Genomic DNA, 14,259 nt, shown 5'->3' on the forward strand with positions numbered 1-14,259 from the left:
ATCAACTGGTAATCTGAGCGATGTTATGATTTCGAATCTCCAAAAAATATTTATATACTTTTGGGGGGATGTTGGGTTAAACGTAGCTAACATCTATAGTTTTTGGGCTAGTGTTCAGAGCTTGACCCTAACACAATTATTTAGGGAGTTTTTAAGAGTCTTTTTTTTATATATATTTTTAAACGAGAGAGATATTTCAAGTTATGTTAGGTCGTGCTTGGTTGGAGGTATCCTCGAATTATTAAATATTTTGCTTGGATGGACATATAATTTCAAAATGAATTTAATTAATTAATTAGAAATATATTATTTGGCTAAAATATATGATACTTTCAAATCATAAAAACACTACTATGTTCTTTTTGATATAATTTAAAATAAAACAATTATTATGATAATAAAATAAGGGTAAATTAGCTTAAAATCCATCTCCCTACTTTCACATTACAAATCAACCCCCCTGTCACAATATTTTATTAAGGACTCCCAGTGTCATTTTTTTTAGTTTCAGTTCCCCCATTCAGAATATTTTATTAAGAGCTCCCACTATCATGTTTTTTTAGTTTCAGCCCCTTTATCAGAATATTTTATTAAGGGCTTCCACTATCGTTTTTTTCATTTCGGCTCCCCATGTCAGAAATTATTATTATATGTGTAATGAACTTTAAATAGAATTTCTAATTTAAAACATTAAATAAAAAAAACGAAACTCATTATCTTCAAGCAAATTTGATTTCTGGAAAATAAAAGAGAAAACAACGAGAAACTCTTGGATCGATGAGCTTCTATCAATGGCGATTGTGGGTGACGACGATGACGACGATATTGTTCTATTCAAAAGCACTGTATTCTCCGACGATAATGTTAAATTGTCTGTTATTTATTTTTTTATTGTAATTTGAGCTTCGTTTTGCATACTTGAGGTTGTTTGGGCTTAGTTTTTGCATATTAGACGTTTTCTTTGGTAAATTTTATATAAAAAATAGTTTTTTTTTTTTATCATTTCTGCTTTAGAGGTTTGTCTTGGTAGATTTGAGGATTTGACCGTGGTTGTTTGAGATTTTTTATGTGTGTGCAAGGGTTGGGTTGGGTTGTCTTTCAATTAGTTCACTTTGTTTACTATCCAATGTTTGTAATTTTTTTCCCTTCCATCCCACGTCTTGGTTAGATGGGGTGAGGAAAACAACTAATTTTCAAGTGAAATGTCATGTTTGAGGTCAATTATATGATTTTGCTTTAAAAATTGTACAAATTTTAAGGAGTTGTATGATATTTGTAAATGATTTGGTGAGTTTAATGAGGTTATTTTTGGGGCTGTCAACAAAGTGTGTATAGATTAAGCTAAAAACAGTGTTTTGGTAATATGTAGTTCCTCATGAGAAAATGTTTGTGACTTTGAATGATGCCGATGATGTCTCGAACATGATTCAATTGTATTGAGTTTGAAATTGAGAATAATTGATGTGTGGGCTCTAAAAGAAAATGAACATAGGCGAAGTAACAAATATATTGAAAGGTAATTTATTTGGATTTTTCTTATTCTTTTCCGTTAAATTGAATTAGAGTATTAGTTGTTTTTCAATTTCTAAAACACTGCTATGATTTTTTTTAAAATATTGATTTCATGGAAGTATTGTACACCATTGATTGTGAAAGTGTTCTCGGAAGATAAAATGTATTGTGCAAATTACAGCAATATGTAACAGATTCTATAAGCAAACTCCAGTGAGGTTGTTGTAACCCAGTTTAAATTTCACAAGATTAAGTGGCTAATCATGATTAAGAAATTGATTAAGGGTTTAATTGTGATTAAAATAAGAAATTTGGAAATTTCTACTCGGGTGAGTTCGGATTGTCCGAACCCACGATCAGAAGGTCGAACTCAGGGAGTTCGGAAGCTAGGATTTCACTTCGAAAGGGGTGAGATCGGATCATCTGATCCCAAGATCGGAACGTTCGATCTCCATCATTTAGGTGTCCGATGTGTTGTTAACTTGAGAGTGACACGTGGTTGCGATCGGAGCGTCAGAAGTGTAAGATCGGAGCCTCCAAAGACGTGTCTCAACGCAGGTCATGGATTTTGACACCGAGGTTTGCATGCAGAGATCGGATCGTCCGAAGAGGAGATCGGATCATCCGATCAGAGCTTCCGAGCACGTGGCCATTCATGCAGGATCGGATCGTCTGATCTGAGTCTATAAATAGGGCATCCGAGGCTCATTTTTATTTTCTAATTCACTACAAATCTCTCTCAGTTCTTAACTGGTTTAAGGGCTTTCTAGCCATCTTTGGCAATGGGCGGGCCTTGGCGAGGCGTCCGGGAGTCGTGACGGTGTTGTGTCCAAGTTAGGGGATATTCGACAGCAACGGGCTAACGACGGACGAAGGTATAGCCCTAGATCCTATAAATAGTTTGAGAGTATCTATTAGCTTAGTTAAGGTGGTAGCGCTAAGTCGTGTCACGCCCAAATTACCTGACTCAATCAGATAAACAAAATACGTAGTAGTGTGAGTAGGGATCGTTCCCACGAGGAAAGGAAATTTTAATGTGTTCTAAAATAAAAGAAATGGGGTTTTGAGTTTGAACTCAACTACTGAAAATTTAAGCAATTTAAAATTCAAGTTTATCTCTAACATGCAAGATTAAAAATATACTGAAGAAATCAATAAGAAACAAGCCTTGGTATCGGTCGACTACACCTTTGATATCATTCATTCAATCATCGATTTCCTAAAAATAATTAATCCTATCAAATATTCATCATTGAAAATTAAATTTCTGTTTCACCTTAATCTTAGTTAATTAGACACCAGCGTTCTAGATTAATCTTTACCAATAAATCAACCCGGATACCAGCGATCTAGATTTAAATTTAAGATAGCATTTAAATGAGTAAAACTGATGAATCTAGACAACACAAATACCAGCGATTGTATTTAATCTAGTCAATTGTTGTTCCTACGATTTAACAAATTCACCAGCAAAAAATATTAAAAGCAGTTGCTTCGCAAATTAATTGATTCAAACAATTATGGATTTGAATTCTAATTTAGCTATAGTTTGTAAAGAGAAATCTTAAGATGGCCAATCCAAAATCTAACATACAAGCATGGAATAAATCAGAAGAAATTTTGATACTCAATAAGAATTAAACACTGAAAAATTCGAATCTCATGAATAACCTAAATCAAGGGCTTGTCTTCCTCAACCAAGTTCTAAGGTTTAGCCACAACAATTCATGAGAAACCAAAGAAAAATCAAAAGAAAAGAAGAAATTGTAAGAAGAAGATAGAACAATAAACCTAGCCGTCAAAGAGAGCTTCAAAATCTGGTGATTAATCTAAGAAAAACGAAATAAAGACCTAATAAAAGTCTAGAGTCCAAAATAAAAAAGTTTTCAAATTTAAAAATTCCTTCCCGAACAGCGACGCTCGCTCGATCGGTTAACATTGGACGATTGAGCGAGAGCAAAAATATGATCCTACTGTCCTTCAAATATAATGCGGCCGCTCGATCGGTATAACCTTGAAGATCGAGCGAGCCAAATTTCCAGCTCCTACTGTTTTTCAACTTTCGTTGGCCGCTTGATCGGTAAAAGTGTGCAGATCGAGCGGGCCAAAATTTCAACATCTACTGTCTTCATTCTTCAGACGGCCGCTCGATCGGTTGAACATTGCAGATTGAGCGGTCCACTTTTCTTCAAAACTTTTCAGCATTTCTCTTGCTCCATAGTTTCGTCCATGCGTCCGCCAAAACGCACGACCTACACAACAAACCGGGAAAAAAATCATGTAGACAGACAAAATGCAATACGAACAAAATACATAATTAAAAAACATAAACACATGCAAAAAAACAACTAAATGACATTAAACTATGCAACACAAACACAACTATCATAAGGCTTTTAGATGTTGTTTAGTAATATAGTAATATTGTGATTATAGGCTTGGATAATAGTTGGTGTAGCTTGCCTGATAGTATTGAGGTACGAAAGTACTGTTCGAGATACCCTGACTGAGTATGAATGTATTATGTTGTATTATTTATATGGCATGATTTTATTTTCATATATTATGTCACGTTATTATGCTTCATGCATGATCATCTTGAGCTTATATCTTTATGATATCATTTAGTAGGGTGTTCATCCTATTTTTTTAGTGGATGGTTGGACACATAGATACGTGATCAGGTCACCTATATCCACTGTTGGGTATGTGAGCCACCTCCTGGTGCGACGGCGCAGAGTGCTACTTACTTAGGGCCCGAGTCTATGTTTGATCAGAGATTCTTGACCTCGAGTCTTGGTAAACCATACAATTGCATTCATGAACATATAATATTTGTATACTCATACTCTCGTGCTGAGCGTAGTTCGCTCACATCCTTTATTTCTGTGATTATTGGACAACCTATTCGACGGGGCAGGTCTCAGGTTGGATATAGCAGGAGATGCCTAGGTGTCGAGATTGTTAGCATGAGGAGTTTATATTTGCAGTGTTTTTTTTTTATTGTTCTGAGGATGTTGGTACTGATAATATTTATTTCGATATGGTTGTAATAACTTAAGTTACAGACTTCTTTCTTTGGGTTGTATAACTTAATTTGGTTTCCGTTGTTAATTTTTTGATACTTTTTGCTTAGGAATTATTGCATGCTAAGTATTTTGATTAGTAGGTGATCACAGTGCGGGTCATTACAGAGGCTTTTGGTCGGTGGCATAGGGAGGGGCACAACAGACGCACATACAAAGAATTAGTTTAGGAATATGTTTTCTGATAATGTATACCACATGAATTTAATCTTTTAAATTTGATTCTTTTTTTTCAACTGTTTCTTGATAATGTACTTGGTTTCTTGGCGGGAGTCAGAGGATGAAGTATGAAATGTTGGCAGGAGTCCCATTTAGAAGTGTGTACGTGCATCTAGTATTTTAAGAATGAAACTAGTCTTGTAATATCTTTGATGATCGATTTATCTTGGTGACTCAAATATTTAATACTAGTAGTAGTTTATTTTATTTTGCAGCTTTAATTGATATACTGATACAGTTTCTTGGTGTTGATGTTGTTTGGTTCTATCTTGACCATGTTGCTGTTGTTTGGGTTAGTCACATGTAATATCAATACTATTATAAAGTAGCATTATTTTGATAATGATATTAGTACATGATATAAGCAACTATAGTACTAGTATTATTCATTATAGTTAAGAATTTACTATTATTGTTTTTGCATTGTTTGGTTTAGCACATGTATTACAAGTATTTTTCTAGATGTAACATTATTTTGATAATGATATGAGTACTGGGTGAACACAAATATAATACTAATTAATCTAAGAAACTACATAAGTTCTCTTACAATGACATGGTCACGAAAATACTCCAAAAAAACCAACAACTCGTGCATGTGTTTATGGTACCACACATTGGGTATTATTGATCCTGTAATTAAACTATTGTGTACCAAAAATAAAGTCATATACATAGTAAGATCATTCATACTACTGATACAAGACATGGACAAAAACTACTAATTCATACATGTGTCCATGGTACTGCACATTGGGTATTATTCATACCATAATTAAGCTATTGTGTACAAACAATTCAAGACATAAGTACTACATAGTAAGACTATTAATACTATTGATATCGTACAATATAGAAGACCACTAACTCATGCAAGTGTTTATGGTACCACACATTGGATATTATTGATACCATAAGTAAACTATTTAGTACCACAAATCAAAACATAAGTACTATATAATAAGACCATTCATACTGCTGATATCGTACATGAAAGATGACCACTAACTCATACATATGTTTGTGGTACCACATATTAGGTATTATTGATACCACAATTAAGCTATTGTGTTTCACAAATCAAGAAATAAGTACTACATAGTAAGACCATTTGTACTGTTGATACCAAACATGAACGAAAACCACTAAATCATAAATATGTTTGTGGTACCACTCATTGGGTATTATTGATACTACAGTGAAACTGTCGTGTACCACAAATCAAGAACTAAGTACTACATGGTAAGACTATTCGTATTACTAATACAATAAAATAACGAAGACATTAACTCATACACGTGTTCATGGTCATTAATGACATATACGTCACTCAAATATATGTTTATACATCCAAGATAAATGTAACATTTATAGTCATTAATGAAATATAAGTCACTCAAGCATATGTTTATACATCAAAGATATATCTAACATCTATAATAATTCATGAGATGTAAGTTACTCAAACATATGTTTATACATCCAAGATATATGTAACATCTCTGATCATTATTGAGATATAATTCACTCAAATATATGTTTATACATCCAAAATGCATGTAGCGTCTATTGTCATGCATCACATATAAGTTACTCAAACATATGTTTAAACACCCAAAATATATGGGCTATCTAAATCATTAATGACATATAAGTCACTCAAGAATATGTTTATACATCAAATATATATGTATCATATATGGTAATTCATATATGTCACACAAACATATGTTTATACATCAAATATATATGTAACATCTATGGTCATTAGACATATAACTCATTCAACCACATGTTTAATTTATAAAACCAAGATATGTAACATCTATGGTCATTAATGAGATATAACTCACTAAGACACATGCTTATAAATCCAAGATATATGTAACATATTTGGTCATTAATGACATATAAGTCACTCAAACATATGTTACATCCAATATATATATATATATATATATATATATATATATATATATATATATGAGTTCTTTTATGGTGCCCAACTCATATGCCCAACTCCATGCCCACCATGTACAATATGTGAGTTGACCAACACAATTGATGAGTTGACTTATCACATATTGTACATGGTGGGCATGGAGTTGGGCATATAGAGTTGGGCACCATAAAAGAACTCTATATATATATATATATATATATATATATATAAACATATATTTATCATTATGATCTTGGTTCTTTCACGTATATTATGTACCAATTTCATTGTTACGTAGTACTAATGTAGAAAAATGTGGTACAATTAAGACTAGTTGCAATACCAATATAGTTGAAATATGATATTGTATGCATATATGTGTAGCATCATGGCCTTAGTCCATTAACATATGTTCAATAATTGGATTGTTATGTAGTACTAATGTGAAAATATGTGGTACAATTTAGGCAACTTATGGTACTAATATATTCAAAATATGGTATCATATACATATATGTGTATCATCATTGTGTTGCTTTTTTCACGTATGTAATTTACCAATTGCATTGTTACGTAGTACTAATGTGGCAAATGAGGTACAATTAAGATTAATTGCAGTACCAATATAGTTAAATATGGTATTGTATACATATATGTGCAACATCGTGGTCTTAGCACTTTCACGTATGTTTAGTACTAGTTGCATTGTTACATAGTACTAATGTAGAAAAATATGGTACAATTAAGATTATTTGCAGTACTAATATAGTTAAAATATGACATCGAATATATACATGTGTTACATCATGGTCTTGGTTCATTCACATAAGTTGCATATTACGTAGTACTAACATGGAAAAACATGGTATAATTTATACTACTTGCAACGCTAATATAGTTAAAATATGGTATCATATGCATATATGTATAACATCACGGTCTTGGTTATTTCACGTATGTCCATACCAATTTCATTGTTACGTAGTACTAATGTGGTAAAATGGAGTACAATTAATTATACTTGTAGTATTAATATTTTTAAAACATGATATCGTATACATGTGTGTGTGTGTGTGTGTGTGATATCATGATCTTGGTTCGTTTACGTATGTACGGTACCAACTGTATCGTTACGTAGTACTGATTTGGCAAATCGTGGTAAAATTAAAACTTCTTATAGTACTAAAAAAGTTAAATATGAAATCATATATATGTGTATCATCATGGCCTTGGTTTTTTTACGTATGTTTTGTACCAGTTACATTATTATGTAGTATTAATGTGGTAAATTACGGCACAACTAAGATTAGTTGCAGTACCAATATAGTTAAAATACGGTACACATACATGTATAGTTAATATACATATAAACATTTCATCAACCAAAATATCGCATTGATTCAACTAAAATATATATCAATTCAACCAAAATATCGTTTCGATGCAACCAAGATATATTATCAATTCAACCAAAATATCACTTCAATTCAACAAAGATATATTATAAATTAAATAAAAAATATACTATAAATCCCACCAATATAAAATATCAACTCAACAAAAATATAGTAGCAATTTCACATATTCCTCTAAATCCATTTTCAACAACCCATATTCTTCACTTATTTGCGGCAATGAGTGTCCTAACAGTGTCTGTGTTGCAATATTATGATGGTTTCAGGCAAAAGAGGTTGTCACGACAATAGCATTTCACCCAGTGATATGTAAACACACCACAATCCAAAACAACCTCACGGTCTCTACGTTTTGAAAATCCTTGGACTTTACAAAATCATATTCCATTTTCAAATAAATATTCACTAGCTATTTGACATACTCTAGCCCCATCACAATGGAAAACTATGACGACATAAAACAAACCGATATATTGTCTCCAAAATTGAAGGACACAAGAGGATCATCAAACCTTTTGATCATGGTCTCAACTTTCAAACAATTGAAGCTAATTTTGGCATGTTTAACCATTTCGAAAAAGGATAATATTTGATTCACGGAGTTGTCTTTCACCGATTATAGGAAAAATTTATTCCATCACACTACGAAACTACAGTATAGCAACGGTTTGGTGACTCGTACGGGCTCAGGTACTCGGCTTGACTTCATCTCCTCCTCGTTTCCATATCATTTCTATAAATAAATTTAAAAAATTCTCATCCCATTTTCATTTCATTTTTTGTTTTCAAATCTTCACTATTCATTCCAACACAATACAGTTTTATTTTTAGAAATGATAAAACTCTTTCTAACATTAAAAAAATCAAAGAATTGAGCTACATTTTCTAAAAAACACTTCTTCCTGAAATAAAGTAGTCCGAAGATTAACAGATCTTGAGGTAGAGAGAAACAAAACCTTGAAAACTTTTCTTTGCTTTTGTATTCCTAAAGGCAAGAGCGGTGAAACTATGATAAAATCACAGGAAAATTTTGCAAAATCTCTCAATGATCACGCAGGTGAGGACAATTACCGTCGTCGGAGAAGAACTTTGATGATGAAGGTGGAGGAAAAAACATATAGAATTTGTACTTAATTAACAGTTTAATACAAATAAATGTGAAACAAAACTTTTATGTGCCATTTAATTGAAATAGGGAGCTATAATTAAAAAAATTTGACAGTAGGGAGCTCTTAATATTGAAATCTAACAGGGGGAGCTGGAACTAAAAAAATTGACAGTAGGGAGCCTTTAATAAAATATTCTGACAGGAGGAGCTGGAACTAAAAAAATTGACAGCGGGGGGCTCTTAATAAAATATTCTGACTGGAGAAATTATTTGTAAAGTGAAATTAGGGAAAGATATTTTAGGCTAATTTACCCCTAAAATAACCATGTCCAATAGTTTTAAAAAGTCAAATAATATAAAAATATATATTTAATTTATTTATAAGATATAAAATACTAAATTTATATAAATAAACGCCTAACTAAATAATGATATTTTTTTAAATATATATATATATATATATATATATATAAAATGAGATATAACTCGAATGATTTTATTTCACAATAACACTCCAATAAATAGAGTACATACAAAGATCTATAAAGATAGAAGGATTTTACAAAATAAATCCCTATCATAACAATACTAAATACATGGTAACAAATCAATGAATATGAAAAAAGATAAATACAAATATGAGAAATATCTTCAGAATATTTGCTAACAGGCCCCCTCAAGATGGTGATTCATGAAAAACACCAATATTGAACACTAGATCACAAAGTCGAGTAGAAGATAAGGGCTTTGTGAGAGCATCAGCAAGTTGATCTTGAGAAGAGACATGAGAGACACGTAGGTGGGAACCTTGAATGAGTTCTCTGACAAAATGATAATTTAGAGCTATATGTTTCATACGAGAGTGGAAGACCGGATTAGAACATAAGTAAGTAGCGCCAATATTGTCACTATAGAGAACAGGAACAGAGGTTAAGTGCACGCCAAGTTCATGGAGAATAGAGTGAATCCAAGTAATTTCAGCCGCGCCGGATGCAATGGCTCAATATTCGGCTTCAGTAGATGAGTGAGCAACTGACCGTTGCTTCTTGGAGCTCCAGGAAATTGGGTTGGAGCCTAGAAAAATAACGTAAGCAGCTGTGGAACAACGATCAGTAGATCAGTAGAGGGACCAACATTATTCAGAGAAAGAGTCGTGCCAGTAGCAAGAGGAGTCTGAACAGGTTTAACAGTCTGCATGTTGAAGCGGGCAAGTAGATCAAGAACGTAATTGCGTTGAGAGAGAAGAAGACCACGAGATGTGTGTAGAACCTCAACACCCAAAAAATAAGATAATGGTCCTAAGTCCTTTAGAGAAAACCGAGCGGCGAGCTGAGCTTTGATCGTAGCAATAAGAGAGAAAGAGCTTCCAGTAACAATCAAATCATCAACATAGACCAGAAGATAGATAGTGTTAGAGCCACGACGAAGTAACAATAACGAGGCGTCAGAGATGGAATTGTAGAAGCCAAGACCCAGCAGAAACGAGCGGAGAGCATGATACCAAGCGCAAGGGGCTTGCTTAAGACCATAGATAGCCTTTCGGAGCTTACAGACATGGGTAGGGAAGTTGATGTCACAGAACCCTGGTGGTTAAGCCATAAATACCTCCTCATCCAAGGAGCCCTGCAAAAAGGCATTATTGATATCGAGCTTTCATAGAGACCATCCCTGCATGACCGCAAGACTTAAAATAATACGGATAGTCATTGGTTTGACCACAGGACTGAAGGTATCATGAAAATCAATGACTGGTCGTTGATGAAAGCCTTTAGCAACAAGGCGAGCTTTAAAGCGGTCAACGGAGCCATCGGGATGGCGTTTGATGCGGTACACCCATTTGCAACCAACCAGATTTTGACTAGTATCAGAAGGTACAAGATCCCAAGTGCCATTGCGGAGAAAAGCATCAAATGCAAGAGACATAGCAGCTCGCCACCGAGGATCCTTAAGGGCGGCAGAGACACATGTGGTCTCGAGATCAGAAGAGCCAGGTGTGGTGACAAGGGAGAACTTGGGATTTGGTTTGTGAATGTTATTTTTAGAACGAGTGATCATATGGTGTGGTGGAGGCAGAGGTTGAGGGACAGCGGTATGTGGAGGCGACGATAGTGAAGAATCCACGCAAGGAGGCGGGGCAGCAAGAGGACTTATGTTTGGGGGCCGAAAAACTGGAGGATGGGCAATGGGAAGAAGGGAAGAGTCAACTGTGATGTCATTGGGGTTGGGCGGACAGACTAGGTTGGTGTAGGGGAAGACAGACTCCTCAAAGTGGACATGAAGAGAGACCAAGAGTTTAGTGGACACATGGTCATAACACAAGTAGGCACTTTGGGTGAGCGAGTAGCCAAGAAAAACACAAGGACTGGATTTGGGGTCTAGTTTGTGCGTAGTATACGGACGCAGCCAAGGATAACACAGACACCCAAAGACACGGAGTTTTTGTAAGTTTGGAGAGTGACCGAAAAGTTTGGTCAAGGAGGAAGACATAGAGAGGTTGAACTTGGGCATGCGATTGATAGTGTATGTGGCAGCAGCAAACGCAAATGGACAGAAGGTTAGGGGAAGGGAAGCTTGGTGAAGTAGAGTGAGGCCAGTTTCGACAATATGACGATGTCGTCGTTCGGAATATCCATTGTGTTTGGGTGTGTGGGGGGAGTAGTAAGATGAGAGATACCATGAGAGGAGAGGAATGAGAAAAGAGCAATAAACTCGCCGCCGTTATCGGTATATAAAGTGATAATTTTAGTGTGAAATTTATTTTCAACGAGTGGAGTAAAACTTGTGAAAACAGTGAGGACATCAGACTTTCGTTTCAGGCGATAGAGCCAGACATATTTAGTATAATGATCGACAAAAATAACATAATATTTGTATCCATCGAGTGAGAGAACGGGAGAGGTCCATACATCAGAATAAATTAATTCTAGGGGACGGGAGGAGGTAAGAATAGAGTGATAAAAAGGTAATTTGTGACTTTTATTGATATTGCAAGAATTACAATGATGGGACAAAAGGGATTTGGACGAGATTGACAAGACTTTAGAGGAAACTAAATGACGCATAATATCAGACGATGGATGACCGAGACGTGAGTGCCACAAGGACAGAGAAGCCGAAGTGGCACTAGGGCGACAGGAGAAGAACCAGAATTCGGCCAAACATAAGTGCCAATCTTACATAGGCCGATTAGGAGGAGGGCCCCCGTGCGAAGATCCTTCACCTGAAAGGAAGACAACAAGATATGGACAGAAACGTGGTTAGTGCGACAGAGTTGATGAACTGAAACTAAGTTTTTGGTCATAGTAGGAACACATAAAACATTTTCAAGTAATAGGGGAGTGGGAGATGTAGATAAGAAGACTGAGCCAGTATGAGAGATAGGCAAACGCACACCATTTCCAACTTGCATGGTGTCAGACCCTTCATACGGCATATTGAGCGACAAGTTAGCCAAATCCGTGGTGACATGATGGGAGGAACCCGAGTCGAGTAGCCACTCAGTGGAAGATGGTGAGGGCGTGATGTTTAATGCGGTGTGAGCTCTTAGATGGGTGTAGGCTGGGGAAAGGGAAGCCGGCGATGGAGAGGTGGTCCAAGGAATGTGTTGGAAGTCAGGGCAGCGCTTGGCGGAGTGACCCGGAGTACCACATAGTTGACATCGACCAAGATAGGGGCGAGGAGATGCACTCGGAGGTTCCGAGGAAGGACGAGCAGTCCATGGAGAGGAGCTGCGGAAGTCACGACTGCGAGATGGGGCAGGGGAACGATGCTGTCCAGGAGCAGCAGGAGGCGAAGCCTTGGAATGTCGAGATATGGAGAAGGCGGTGATAGGGTCTGAGGAGGGAGGCGGCCAAAGGAGAAGCTGCTGCTCGAAGTTGAGTAATTTTTCGTGCAGCTCATCAAAAGAGATCGGCAAGTCTCTGGCCTGAATTGCGTGAGAGAGTTCCCTATATTCCACATCAAGTCCATTTAGAACTTTAAGGGTGAGGTCCTCGGTGTCATAGGAGACACTCATGAGAGCCAGTGCATCAACGGTAGCTTTAATGTCGTGCATGAATTCCGTGATTGATTTGGATCCCTTAACGGGATGAGAGAGTTGATTCTTCAGTTGTAAAATACAGCCACGTCTTGGGGTAGCATATGTTTTGGCCAAGATCGACCAAGCTTCGTGTGAGGTTGCAGCTTGGGTGATGAAAGGAATAAGGGTAGGAGTGAGGGAACTGGTAATAACATTAAGGAGTAGTTGGTCTTGCCGAATCCAAAAGGAGTGGGCTGGGTTAGGGATGGAGACATCATCTTGAGAGATGGTGGATGATGGGCAGACGTTAGTGCCGTCAAAAAATCCCAAGAGATCGTATCCAATCAAGAGAGATCGATGCTTTTTTTTCATGGTGTTAGTAATATTTAAATATTTTTTGTACAATTGCTCTTTAATAAAATCAAATTCGAGCAAGAAATATCGATAACAAAATTCTGATAATAAAGTCCCAATATTGATAAAATATGTTGGAACAATAAAACAATAATAATAAAACAAGAGAATAAAACTAAAAAAATGTTCAATATTTTTATAAAAACAAGTTTCAAACGATGAATTTTTAAAAAAATGCGCGAAAATTTCAACAACTAAATTTCCGACGAGCTCGATATTCTTCAAATATTTTCATCGCCAAAGTTTTTCGAAATATTGTTCATTCTCTTGTTGTTCAAACTGTCATTATTTGTTCTTCATCACCAGAGTCATTTTCAGTCACAACTCTTTGTCCCAATTCTCGGTTCACTCTAATAATGGATATTCCGGCATCTCATCAGGCATAAAGTAATGTAAAATGCAATAAGCATTGATGATTCTGTTGTGTGTTTGTAAACCATAAAATCAAGAATTATGCAAAATTTTCCATAATTTTTTAAGAAAATAAAAACTCGTTTCAATTGCATTTCGTGTGGAATGTGTCAAAGATTGAACAATTGTTTATA

The sequence above is a fragment of the Henckelia pumila genome, chromosome 2 (genome assembly GCF_033568475.1).
Source record: "Henckelia pumila isolate YLH828 chromosome 2, ASM3356847v2, whole genome shotgun sequence".
In the NCBI taxonomy this organism is placed as follows: domain Eukaryota; kingdom Viridiplantae; phylum Streptophyta; class Magnoliopsida; order Lamiales; family Gesneriaceae; genus Henckelia; species Henckelia pumila.